Source organism: Sinohyriopsis cumingii, chromosome 5 (genome assembly GCF_028554795.1).
Source record: "Sinohyriopsis cumingii isolate HCF-2022 chromosome 5, ASM2855479v2, whole genome shotgun sequence".
NCBI lineage: Eukaryota > Metazoa > Mollusca > Bivalvia > Unionida > Unionidae > Sinohyriopsis > Sinohyriopsis cumingii.
This window is the reverse complement of record NC_142965.1, coordinates 110,030,389-110,044,980: the sequence shown is the minus strand read 5'-3', so window position 1 is coordinate 110,044,980 and position 14,592 is coordinate 110,030,389. Positions and strand designations below refer to the sequence as shown.

The 14,592-nt window shown below is 34.5% G+C and overlaps 1 pseudogene across 1 annotated transcript; it reads left to right on the top strand.

Annotated features, from left to right (window-relative positions):
• Nucleotides 1-645: 645 nt before the first annotated feature.
• On the top strand, nucleotides 646-3,392 carry LOC149799974 (uncharacterized; annotated as a pseudogene). Its single transcript, XR_016420933.1, has 4 exons — nucleotides 646-999; nucleotides 1,402-1,459; nucleotides 1,559-1,657; nucleotides 2,043-3,392. The product of XR_016420933.1 is annotated as an uncharacterized LOC149799974 (transcript).
• The last annotated feature ends 11,200 nt before the right edge of the window (nucleotides 3,393-14,592 follow it).

Here is a 14,592-nt window from a genome sequence, read left to right as displayed (position 1 = left end):
ACAATTGAAAGGAAGACAAAAAAATCTTACATTGATGAATACATCATACGTTCATATATACACGGGTGTACATACATACATACATACATACATACATACATACATACATACATACATACGTACGTACTTACATGCATGCATGCATACATACATACGTACGTACGTACGTACATACATACATACATACATACATACATATGCATACACACATACATTCAATGATGGTATTGCGCAGTACAAACATTTTATATGTAACATACCACATTTAACAATACAATTTATCAGCTTAGGTCAGAAAACAAAACCTCTTAAAGAAGGCTTAGCGCAATCAAACCAGAAATGCTTGTTGTGCATCTGTGATGAACGCTATTTTTTTATATCTCACACATAGCGCATATAACAGTACAGTACAGCGTTTTAAATTTCTCTCATAGCGTATTTAACTAAAACTATCTTTACTAATAGAACCCCACGTGGTCACATTAGTCGTCCAGGTAGTTTATCTGTGATGTCAGTAAATACGTGTATCAGTTTGTCCAGTTTGTCTTTATGAAATGAGTCGCTCGCAGTAACTCTAAACTATCGTGTTAAATACCAGCTACGACAATTCGGTGTGGAAATTTCAGCAGGTAGGAGTACATGAATCATGGGTTGATGTTATAGTGAGGGATTTTAACAGCTGTTTCTTTCCCATGGAAGGCATACAACCATTTATGATATATTCATATTATTAAAATCATCCTCTTGTATCCAAATTTGCCAACGCTCATGGAGGCAGTTCCGATTTAGACTGGATGTGCTTTGACAGTGAATCTTGTGGTGTTGGCGACTGTATCGGCATTGTTTTACACAATGCCTAAACCACTCCAACAATTGACATGCCAAAGATTATGTCTTCCAAGTGAACCGTTTTCAAGCTTTCGGAAATAACTTGCGGAAGCTCCTCAAACGGACTCGGGGAATATTTGGCCAAGGTGGTTGGTCTTGCCATGATAATCTGTAAGTGAATCTACCCTAGAGATCTTTATTGTATTATTGCCTAACAAATCATATAGAAAAGGTATATCTTTGTCGTGCAGATTTGGCAACACAAGATTCGCTCTGTCTGAATTACAGATTATGTATAAGTAGCAATAGAATTTACTGTATTTGTGTAAAACAATAAAGGAACGGAGAGTGACAGAAGAGTAGCTAAATACATGAATGTACATATGCTGAGAGCTAAGTTGATAGATAGAAACAGGTAAGTAGGAAGTCAGTTCATAGTTAGGTAAAATGGTTGACCGTATATCGATTGTTCAGAATATTGTGTGCATGATTGGAAAAACATCATTTACTCTATTATTAAAGGAAAATAATAGCCTGTAATTACAATTGATGGTTGACAATTTATTTTCACAGGCAATCGTATTTGAAAATGGACGTCTTGAGTCGGAAGACCGAAAACAAACAAACACAGGTAAACATCTTACTTCTAGTTATTAAAATATAGTTATATTTAAAAAACGAGCAAAGTTGATATCGTTAATCTATCATGCATGTTTAAATTTATTTGCAGGACCGTCTCCTCGGCTGATAGGGCTATTGAGGACAGTTCGTTGGAACATTAAACCCACTGTTCGTATTACGGGAAAGAAACAGAACCATCCCGGGACATGTACGTTTAACAGAGGTGTATTCTTACGAAACAAAATATGGAGCAAACTGTATAAACACTGTAATAACATTAATGCGTCTAACAACTAAGGAACAGAATATATATATATATATATATATATATATATATATATATATATATATATATATATATATATATATAAATCGGGTAATGATATTTGCATACTAATATAGTTTTATAGTTAAAATGAATTAATTCTCTCTCTCTCTCTCTCTCGTATGGCTTCATGTTACATATGCTTTCTCATGGAAAAGTATTAGTTTAATTATTCCCTATATAATTGTTTACATTGCACACAAACACCTGTTCTCATTCATAAATTCTTGGTATACTTATTAAGCAGTTTTCCATTGATTTGTTTTAGATTACCATAGTATGATCCCCGTGAGAGAATGGAACCAAAAGGACACCAAAGCATTTATCAGATATGGCATAGAATATAGACACGGGCGCTTGGTGGTTCCTGCTAGCAGCTAGAGGAACATATCTCATCCACTCTTTCCTTGATTTGTATGAAACATGTAGGAACGACACCTCAGCAGAAAAACGATATAAAGGTCATGATCATCCGTCTGGTATTAAACACGCGATTTACCGTTTTTATATTTTAAATGGCACAGAAGAAGAACTGATTAGAACTTCAAGTTCCCGAGAGGGATCTCAGAATGGTTATTTCAATATTTACTAGTTATTTATCCGCTGCCGTCAGTTTGAATCCAGGAGATGAAATTTACGTCAAAATTTCAGACTTAGATTTGTTAGTGCATCCAGAATCAAATTTCTTTGGTGTGTCCATGATTTGAAGGAAGGAAATACTTTTGTTATCATCCTTATGATATTTATGTAATTTACCTGGACAATAGTGGTGGTTTTGTAATGTGTGTGGGATGTGTGAAGGTGAACGAGAGAGAGAGAGAGAGAGAGAGAGGCGTTTAAAGGACGCTCCTCATCAAAAAGTACGAATTCGTTATAATTGACCATAGAGTTGCCATTTGTGGGATACATATACATTCTCAAAAGAAATATTTCAATTCAGAATCACACGTTCATACGATTCACTAAGATTGCTGATTGTGATGTGTTATTCGTACACATGTCATTAATGCATTTCCATTATTCAAATCCCGGACACTTTAGTTAAACGCCAGTACGATAACGAATTGTGGAATATAAACTTTAAGTAACATTTATTAATATTATATGTACGTGTTGTGGAAACTGTGATTATTAGATCATATGAAAGAGACCTAGATCGCGGTACAATAGTTTACATTGAATCTCATCGTCAACCTTTGTATTCTGCTATACACTCTAATACATCCAAACGTGATATCGTGTTAAAAAAAAAATTCAATCATAATAATTTAATTAATTTACTAAAATAAATCATTTAGCAACCCTCCTTTTTCAAAACAAATCAAAGACCAATTCATTCTGCAGCTAAGTAATATTCATTGATAACTAAACATTAGTTTATTTCCCCAGTCGACATCGCAGCCTGTCATCATTATCACCACATTCTTCTTTGTTTTCGCGATAGATGATGTGTATCTGATCGAAGCACGATACTATAATTGCCTGGACATGAGATAATTTCTATGTTATGAACTGTCATGAAATTCTAAACCAAACAATATCAAATCAGAATGCAGGACCTAAAATCGCACACACACACCCACACATCTCTCTCTCTCTCTCTCTCTCTCTCTCTCTCTCTCTCTCTATATATATATATATATATATATATATATATATATATATATATATATATATATATATATATATATATATATATATATATATATATATACTTTGCTCTTTCGCTAGTTCATCTTTCGCTCCATAAATAAATAAAACTTAATATTTGCCTATTATATGAAAAGAAAGAACCAGAAACACAAGCAAAGAATAACTTGCATTATTCATATTCGCCATGTCTTATTTAGGCTGAGAGCTGTAAACGATCATAAAATTTGTTGAATCTCCCTTTTGGTTTTGTAGTGTTCAGTAACGTTTGCTTTATCAAGCTAGGTTTTGGAACTCTTTGGTTTCCTTTGCACCGCACCAACAGTACAGACGAATCTGCTGTGACTGATACTAAACTTTATATGCTATATTTTTAATCACGCTTTTTTGGAATTCTTTAGTGGCGTTAACGTTGTGCAGATAACATACTTTTCGCTTTAATTGGACAGCGAAAGAATAGTAGATTACGTAATAAATGTATGCCCTTGTCATATACTAACTTACCGATTACCTTAACCTATTTCACTTTGTATAAGGGACACCTTAATAAAGTGCTGTACGATTATAGGTATATAAATTTCCAGACTATATCCTGAAACTTCAGCTGTTTCGAAAGGCAATACACTACAAATGTTGACTTTGCTGTCAGACTAGTTGATGTTGTTGTGGAGTTTAACGCCATTTTTCAGCACACGATAGGCTATACATGGCGGCCAGTATTAATGGTGGAGGAAGAACCCGGGAAAATCCCAGAAAGAACCACCGACCCACGAGAAGCTACTGGCATGCTTTCTCGCATTCCCGCATTGGCTTAATCCGAGACTCGAACCGGCGCAGACAGAGGTGAGATCGCAGCGATCCGTAACGGAGAGCGCTTTAGACTGCTGGGCCACTCGGAGCCCCCAGACTAATTGACTTAGTTGGTATATAAGGCTACAGGCACTCTTTTAGTTTTCAAGAATGTTTCACGGTGATTGGAATTTACAGCATAACAAAACTGATCAATGCGTGTTGTTTTAAAGTAGCAAAGGTAGATAGGAAATATGGTCTTCGAACATGTCATCACACTATCACTGTATGATAAATATAGGCTTGTGTACTTCAAGACACATGCATACTTGTTCTGTGCTATGCTTATGGTTTCGAAGGGATTGTGTAATATAACTTAGGTCTTCATTTCGCGGTACTGCCTTCAGGTATTTCAACCGGACTCAAATAGCGCTGTATCGATTAGTATGAATCTCGGTTAGCATCACATGCCGTTTTCGAGAAACACCTCGGGTTTTTCTGAGCATTCCAGGTAATGATTGATTAAATCTATTTTCGATTATGTTGGTTTTGGACAAAATGTGAAGGAATATCAACTCCCGTGAAATAGCGATTTGTTTGGAGAGAGAAAAACAACATAAATATCGTTACAATTTCTCTATTAGCTTAGACTAAATAAGGGTTTCCTTGTATTATTTTATCTGAGGTTGAAAGGTTTTATTGTCGCTCAAATGAATTCTTCGGAATCTAAGATGAACTGGAAATTAAACTGATCCGTTGTGTGTACCTATTGTAAATGATGCTGGAAATATAGCAGAAAAATAAATTGACAGAGTGGTCTATTAATAGAGAATGAAATAATGTCACTACCTTCAAAGGGTTTTTATTATCAAAGGAGTTTTGACATTTATATGGTAGGTAACAGTCTGCAAATGTGGCGTTTAGAATAAAGGCATCTACAAAATGTAGTGTAAAATATCTTTATCAAAGAAATAAAAAGATGGCACAGTATCGGAACCTTTTCGAATGTGTTTTATTTTATTTAACGGGTGTGCCAAAAATGTATTATTTCCGCTAGTATTGTACAACGTTGTGTTTGTAGTTTTTAGTACATTTCTTAGGTTGCATTGGTTTAATTTAACTTGGTCAAAAGTGGCACAACAGTTAACGGGAAAAAAATGTCTCAAGTGCATAAGCAACAATAATGTAGGCGGGGTAAGATTGCACGGAAATGGTGAAATTATGTAGATGTGGTAGAATATGTTAAATGGGGTATGAAGATAAATACAAATACATTGTAAAGATCCAGACATTGCAATTTATGGGTCCCTGTATATTTCTCCAAGCACCTCAGCGTAAATGTTAACGTACGATGTAAATGTCTACTGTTGTCTAAGGCCTCGAGCATGTTGATAACAAAAAGCTATATTTTCAAAATGATTTCAAAATGATATAACATCGTTAACAAATTATATTCTCAGATTAAAATTGTTTCATCTAAGACGTCTGCCTGATAATAGTCATCTATTAACACTATCTGAAGCGCTGGATACGAACACGTGAACTGGATGATTGGCAGTCTTGATTATTGGCAGAATATTCATCGAACTGCGGGTCCTATCAAACATCCTAACCTAGCAAACCACACAATTAACATATAGCGAATATTCTCTTGAACTGAAAATAAATATTCTCCTGAATTGAAAGCATATTTGGATCCAATATGCACCATTGTTATTGACTCTGGCTAATTCAAAATTACAGCATGGTCACTTGATCATATCCGTGGAGACATTATAATTTAATCTGATTAATCTGACTTAAAAAGGACGCTAGCAGTAATTATTAATCAGAAAAAAGTGCTACTAGTAGAGTGGGGCTGTATAGGGTCAAGGGGACTTTAATGTTTAAAAAAAGGTATATCCACTATAGGGTCTATGGGAATTTAACATGAATGGGCCTGTATAGCGTCAAGGGAAATTGAACATGGGAGATGGAGATAACACAGACAACAGACAAACACTGAAACCAGATGAAAAAATATTTGCGGAGGCAAGAAAGCAATTTATTTTCGAGGTCAATGAGGGGCACTGAAAAGGGTCTTTTGGATCTTCTTCTTCTATTTTCTCCACTTCTTCAGCCATCTCCTGACCTTTCCCACTATTCCTGTCTTCTTCTTTTTCTTTTGGGACTTTTCTGGATTTTGATCCAGTTATGGTTCAGCCTCTCACACACGGGAGAAGCTAAAACCATAACCATAATCTACTATCCACATACGAGAAGAAGCAAAACAAACTCTTACTTTACTATTCACAAACCCCATTATAAACTATCCACACACGCGAAGGAGCCATAACTAAACACTCATCTACTATCCACACAAGAGGAGAAGCCAAATCAAACTCCAGCGGAGATGCCAAATCAAACCCAAACTATACCATCCACACTGGAGAAGCTAAAAACATAACCATCATTTACCATCCACACATGAGAAGAAGCCAAATCAAACTCAAACTATACTATCCACACACGGGAGAAGCTAAAAAGCATAAACACCATTTACCATCCACACACGAGAAGCAGCAAAACAAACTCTTACTTTACTATCCACAAACCCCAAATCTACTATCCGCACACGCGAAGAAGTAAAATTAAACCCAAATTCTACTATCCACACACGCGGAGAAGCAAACAACTAAACACACATTTACTATCCGTTTAATATTTGATGTGGCAAGAAGAAATGGTACAATACGCAACAAAGGGATTGTAAGTTTACACTCCAATCTGTCTGCACTGCAATGGTAACGACGCTCTTGCAGATGAATATATGATGATGGTTCTATTGAGGAAGGAAATAATCTTATAGATTTCTGGAGATAATCTTCTGCTGTTGTGTATGCGGCAAATATTTATACATGCTGGTGAATGACACTTTTTCCCAGGAGTAGGTCAAGTTATTTTATGAAAACTAACCGCATCTTACGGCAGTATAAAGCGGGGCATTCCTATTACAGTTTGAAATAAACTACCTCATATGCATTGCTAATTCTTCCTTGTACATTAATCTTCCCTACCTTGGCCGTGGAGTTGCTACTCTCTGAAGGTGTGATTTACTAGGATGTATAAACTACATGACAATTCAGGATGGCTATATCACGCAGTCTTTCTTCTGTATGTCGAACACATAATTTGTCATAAGATACTACACATTAAAGGAAATCAAGTACTTGCCTAATGTAATAAAAGCCAGTTACACAAATTTTAAAATCGAACGACCATGTTTATGAAAAACTGAAAAAGTTGTGAAATAGTTTTAGTCCCTTTAAAATCAGCACAATAGCATTCTCCAAGATAAATTATTGGGCAAGTAGCCACGAAGTTTGGAAGCTTTGTCTATGTCAATATATTTTCTTTCATCTGTTAAGTTATTACTAAGGAATATGACTATGCATTTAGGGGTTGCAAGAATGGATTGGGGGGGGGGGGGCGAAGAGTGGGGTAGTGGCGGATGGGTGGCGAGCAGTTGCGAAAAAAAACTATTCCACAAGACAATCTATAAAATACTTCTTTCGGTGAAATAAGGGTACAAACTCATTTACACCTTAAGTAGAATTCAAACACATTTTGGTTGGAATGCATCTCAAACATGATTTGTCATTTGTCTGACATTTTTTACAAGATGTAACCTTTGTTTTCGTTTCGATCATGTATTCTTATTGCATACTCTTATCTTCACTTAAACTTGTGTTTTAACCTGTGCAGTTTACCAAGTGTCTATGATATATGTAGTTCGTTCTTATCTATCTCACCATGGGTATTGTGGTGCGATAATCTACCCTCTCAACCATACCATCCGTCTATTTATATCTATATCTTTTTCTTTTTGTAGTTCATTCTTTTCTTATTACTATTTATCTACCTAATTTGCCAATTTTATACATATGATAATACTTAATTTACTGTTCTCTTTACAAACAAATAAAGCCGACGCAGTACTCCTTTCTGTAGATCTCATATAGTGATCTTCATTTACAGATGATGCTCAATACTGTAACATGTAAGTTTATTGAATTACGTTTATTGAATAACAAGTTCATCTGACTTAAATGCGCTCTCAACGCCTCAGCTGATGGCATTATGTGACCTTTTATAGTGGTCAAAACCTGAAAATGGGTTTGAGTTCAAGATCCAGCCTTAATTATAGCCATAGAAGAATCTTGAAACTATATGAAAAAATCAACAAGATTATCCATCCCAATCTTAACGTCAGTCTTTGAGGAAACAGCTGTGTAGAGTCCAGTTATAATTTGAGGAATTCAAGTATTCGTTGGAATTACTACACCGTGCTCATTAATGATTGAATTAATACACTATTTGAGAATTAGTGTGAATTCATTCAAGGACATAGTGAAGTTTATAATTATTATAATTAAAGGCTCCTGGTATATGAAACTATTGAAGTTTACTTGAACATCATCACAAGCAAATCAATTTGACTTAATTCAGAAAAAATCTCTACTTTTGAACTTGTGATATAACTTTAAGAATTATGTAAGATTTGATTTAAAATATTCTTATATCGTCTTTTTTTACATTTATCTATTAGAGAAATAGTTTGTTTATTGTATTTTACTAAACTGTTATTAGTATAGTTTTTGTTGTTAATTAGTAGTAGACTATATAACCGTTCATCGAAATGTTACGAATACCTTCAAAACACGCTAATTACCCAGTCTAAGTATGTACCTATGCTATCCAGTGATTAACTCTCAAATGTTAGATATTATCCGTACCAGAAAAGACTCACCACGCTCTGAAATAGACATGGGCCAAGAGATGGCATGATCGTAGTAGAATGCTGACGATTAATAAATCCCAAAAATTGTATTTTGTCAAAGAACATCCCATTCATCCAAATGCTGTATTTACCGACACTACGACAAAATCCATTTTCTTGTCCATAAATATAAAAGATAAGTTACATTTTTCCATAAATAGAAAGAAAAACTCCAATTTTCACCGTAAATACAAATAAATGTTGACGGATAAAGAAGAAGAAAAATATCACTTTTTTAAGTCTTCCTGAACTGATCTCTTAGTATGTTCAATGGTTTCAATTTACAATTAATTTTAAAAAATTATTATTATAATTTGTAAATCGCAATATTTTAGATAGAGGATTTGCAATGGGCAGAAAATAATAGGGGCAATGATTATATATATATGTTCTCACATGTACATATTTAGGTAGTCAGCAATATGGTGACACCTTAGGAATGAAAAGGAAACAAAATATCCCATAAAGACCGACTAACCGACAAAAAATGTGATCATAATGCGGAAGCAGTTTTACTTTGCATTACAAATATATCAGATTGGACAAATCAGCTCATTATCAGTTGGAAACTGGTGTCGTCTCAGGCATTGCTACAATTGGATGTTTTACTCTAAGTAAAAAAAAAGAGAATTAAGTAGTGATGGGTAACAAGGAAAATTCTAGTGCAAAAGAAACTGTGATTCAAAACGAATGTACAAACTGAGTCACATTTTACTGTCATTTATGAACTAAACATATTTTTATAATTTTATGTTAGACTGTAATGAGAATTTTGAAAAATCGAAATAAGCCGTTGAAAGCATTTAATTCATGTCTTGAAGAGAGAGACTTAGCATGCTCTGTACGTTAGGTTGCTTATCAGCTAATATCAGTTATGGAATCAGTAGTGTTTAAGTGGTATTTTGTCTGTCACATACATATCATTTACTTGACAAAAGACCGTAGCGAAGTGAATTGTTGTTGTTATAGGGTTTAACGCCATTTTTCAGCACAAGATAGGCTATACATGGCGGCCAGTATTAATGGTGGAGGAAGAACCCGGGAAAATCGAAGAAAGAACCACCGACCCACGAGAAGCTACCGGCAAGCTTTCTCACATATCCACACTGGCCGAGCCTGAGACTCGAACCTACGCAGACAGAGGTGAGATGGCAGTGATCCGTAACGGAGAGCGCTTTAGACCACTCGGCCACTCGGGGCCCCCGTAGCGAAGTGAAAGCAATTGAGTTGAGTTACTGTGCCTAAACGATTTTCAAGCGTCACGAGTTCACGAAGTTTGTCAAATATGAATTTCACTTCTTATTATTACAAACTGTTATCAATTAACAACAAATCTTACGAAACAAATATCATTATTCTCGTTCAGCCATCGATTACACATACTGCCAAATCACACAGGAAAGGAACACAAATATATAAGTAATTTAATATTGGTGCTTGTAAGTAACAAAGTCTAGTTTTCGGCATCACATGATCTGAATTAAGCCAGGTTAAATACTAGTTACAACGAACTTTGTAAGTAAAGGCACACACACACACACACACACACACATATATATATATATATATATATATATATATATATATATATATATATATATATATATATATATACTCACACACACACACACACACACACACATATATATATATATATATATATATATATATATATATATATATGTGTGTGTGTGTGTGTGTTTATATATATATATATATATATATATATATATATATATATATATATATATATATATATATATATATATTATTACAGAAAAAGATATTTAAATTACAAAAATCAACTAAACTTCCTCCTAGAAGACATCTAATTTAAAAGGAAAGTAAGGTAGACACAAGTCCATTTAAAAGCAAAATATGAACTTTCAAATCATTCACTGAAAGAAACTAGTGAGATGCGAAGTTATGAGAAGTCATCACCATTAAGCATGGTGGACGAGACCTAGTTGACGATATCTGAAGCATTATGTTTCAAAACACAACTAGGAAATATCATATTGCTTACTGTAATTGTTCTATAAATGGTAAATTGTATACATTTTATATATGTATTGCTTAGATATAATCCAAAGTGCAAAACACTCCACCTAACATAATCAAATCTATACAGTTCCCCCTCCCCCTTCTTGGCAACAGTTGATATATCTGAATAGGTGTTTAATATCCCACTCAAAGTCACTATGTGGTTTACAAAAGGTATTAATTTTGCTTGTTATCCACAAATATAATTATATGATTGCATTTATAGTAAAGTTAATTGAACTTGCATATGTGGAGTCACTGTATTGACTCACGGTACTAATTCAGTTCCCATAGTAAACCTATGCAAACACCATGATATTAAAAATTCAATAACTTAACATTTCTGAGTGCTCATGATCAAACCTATATTTATCAGTATAGATGCAACTTTGATGTCAGCTTCTGTGTAGAGGAAAGGATATGTACCGCGGCATTTTCTGGACCTGCATGTGTTTGAAACATGTGCTTTCAATTCCGCACGAAAGAGTCAGATGCCAATTTTAGCAATGAGTGTTCCAAACTCAAGACTTTTAAAGGACTGAAATTATATAAATAAAATAACGCCTATTTTTTCTCACTTACAACTAGGATAAGCTCTCAGAAGATTATTTTTCCTAAAACAATGCGTACATTATTAACAAATCCTGGTCAGCCAAACCCATATATACTCTATTTTGTTCACCCATTTACAGGCTAGCTCCCATTTTTCCATATCATTAGTACCGTATGTCCTTTAGCTCCATTCAAATTTCGCATGATTTCATTTTTTGACTACAATTTATTTGTGTATGCTGCACTTGTTAATGTAAGAGCAGATCTTCTAAGAGATTCAGAAGCTGATTACATATTGCAATTCATGTATGTTTTGATTTATGAAGTGCCAATGTTTACTTAAGGGTTGTTAACTATCTACATGAATGGTTTATTGCTTTAGTGTCACGGTCAACTGTTCTAAAGCTATACTTGGTTTGAGGCATCGTGATAGCTAACCTGATTTTTTTCCATGTTACAGCCTCCGACAGACTGGTTAACCCTACTTTTCATGGTACAGCATCCTACAGACTGGTTAACCTGACTTTTTCCATGTTACAGCCTCATACAGACATATAAACAAGGCACGTGATACTATCGTTAACCAACTGGATGTCAAGATTTAAAATTTCAAATTGTTTGTTGTACTACGCATTCCAGGACATCACCCAGTTATATTTACACTGTAGCTTGTGAATTATCCTGTGTGCGCCAAATCTTATTCACAAACGTGTTTACAGTTTTAGTGTGGTGGGATGATTAGTATCGGCACTCACGGAGCTCTGGACCAGCCGATATGTAGAATGTAAACACTTGGGGTCACATTGTTAATTAAAGTATATAATGCACATCTGAACAATTTATACACGGGTTTTGCATACCTGAAGAATAAAAAATACATTAATGCAAAAATAACTGACATGATAATGTGTAACAAGTATATTTCATTTAACATCCAACACGTTCAAGCATCGTAAATATGTTGAATATATCAGCATAATTAATCTGATATGGAATATTTGTGTATCTCAGTACATAGTTAATATGAAGTGTCATGTCTCAGTACACATTTAATATGAAGTGTCATGTCTCAGTACACATTTAATATGAAGTGTCATGCAAAAAGCACAACAGACGTTAAAATCCCAATTAAATGTTCGTGAATGTTTTGAATGCTTTACATAGCATCAGATTGTCCTGTTCTAGTTCATCACCTAGAAGAAGGCGCAATATCTGATTTTTTTCACAAAGTGATCGCCACATTGAACTTCTACAAACTTGTGGTCCTCTTCATTGTACCAGATAAAAAGTTTCCACTTTCTCAACCCAGTGCAAAACATACTTAATTGAGCTTGTAAATAAAATCCTTTGCCTCCTTTAACTTTTAATACATTTCCATTTTCACTCCTATTTGCCACTAACAAAGAATACTCTAACTCTGTCCATTTAAAATTAGGAAATTGACTTCTAATTTCTAGCAAAGTATCTCCATTTAAAATCCCATTAGGACTTTGCACATAACCATTTCTTCTCCACTGTCACACACAATCCTCGGCCACTTACAGTATAACTATTTAAACATAAAAATTGTTTTGTTTTAACCTCACTGTAATGTCTCTTTTTAAAATTTGTTACAATGAAATTTTTTAATGTAAATGATTTCTTATGAAATTGATGCAAATAGTTAGTCTCTCCATGAAGGATATTTACACTGAAAGACAGTTTCATTTTGCAGTTTATTAATATGATCTGCATCCAGGTGTATATGCTTTTGAATTTTTTAAAAACATTTCCCACAGGAAAATAAGCTTTTATGACTGCTATGCTAATGTTTGTTCAGTGTTGTTCCTTTAATTTGAAATAAAGCTTTAAGTGGTGAATTGTCGACAGCGGCTTTAAAATCTGCCTTAGTCAAAATAAAATGGTGTGCTTCGGAAAACGGGCACTACTTATGTCATCTTTAATGTGGCTGTCACCAATTTCTTTCATATTTATTTTAATTTAATATTTCCAGTGGTTTCGGTTCAACATTTCTCCACAACAAAACACCGAAATGACTACACGAGTGATCTTTCCCCACCACCCATTCTCAACAACCCCATCCATGGTACAAATAAATTAAGCCTCGTTTACTTTATTTACTGACTGTGATTAGCGTATTTCTCCTTTCATGATATTTTTATTCTCCAGTTCGATGTATTGCGCAGTGTGTTCATATTTCCGCTCTGGAAGTAGAGATAACTTTGTAAGCTTTCAAAGTTCATTTATTTTCCATCTACTGCTTTCAATGAGATTAAATAGTTATAAATGTCACCGTACACGCCATTTGGCCACTCTCATGTCGTCAGTCCATTCTTTTATATTTTTTTTAAAACATCAAGCATTAAACATCTCGCTTCTGACATTGCACTCTTCAGTGTAAGTTTCAGTTTGTTTACGACGCTTCGCAATAATGTATTGATATAATCAGCAGTGGTACTCCAAGAGGGCTCAATCGATTCAAAGGGTGATACTTCAAAATATCTGTCTATATTCATAGCGCTTCAGAATAACGCCCGAGTAGGTTCGCAGACGCGCAACCCAATGGTGTTTGGCACGCTCTAGTTATCCAAGTTTCTCTACGAATAAACGGACATCAAGAACCATCCTGAGAGATGTTACTGAATTTCGATAACAATCATGTTGCACGTGCGTATCATCGTTTGATGACATGCATGAAGCGTGAACTGAATGTTTGTGGTTTGGAGATATCTCAGCGAGATTTTACATCATTGTATCCGATCTATTATTTCTCACAGGAAAACTTGGATTTGTTTGGCTGGCAGTTTTTGCTGGATATATTATCAGACAAAACAATACAGATCGAATGTGTTGGCGGACAAATGAGAATAGTTGATGCGCCAGTGTAAGACATGTAATTAAATCATTCATAATAGTATAATGCCATATCAACTCGTCAGTGTCACACTGACACCTGGACAGATTA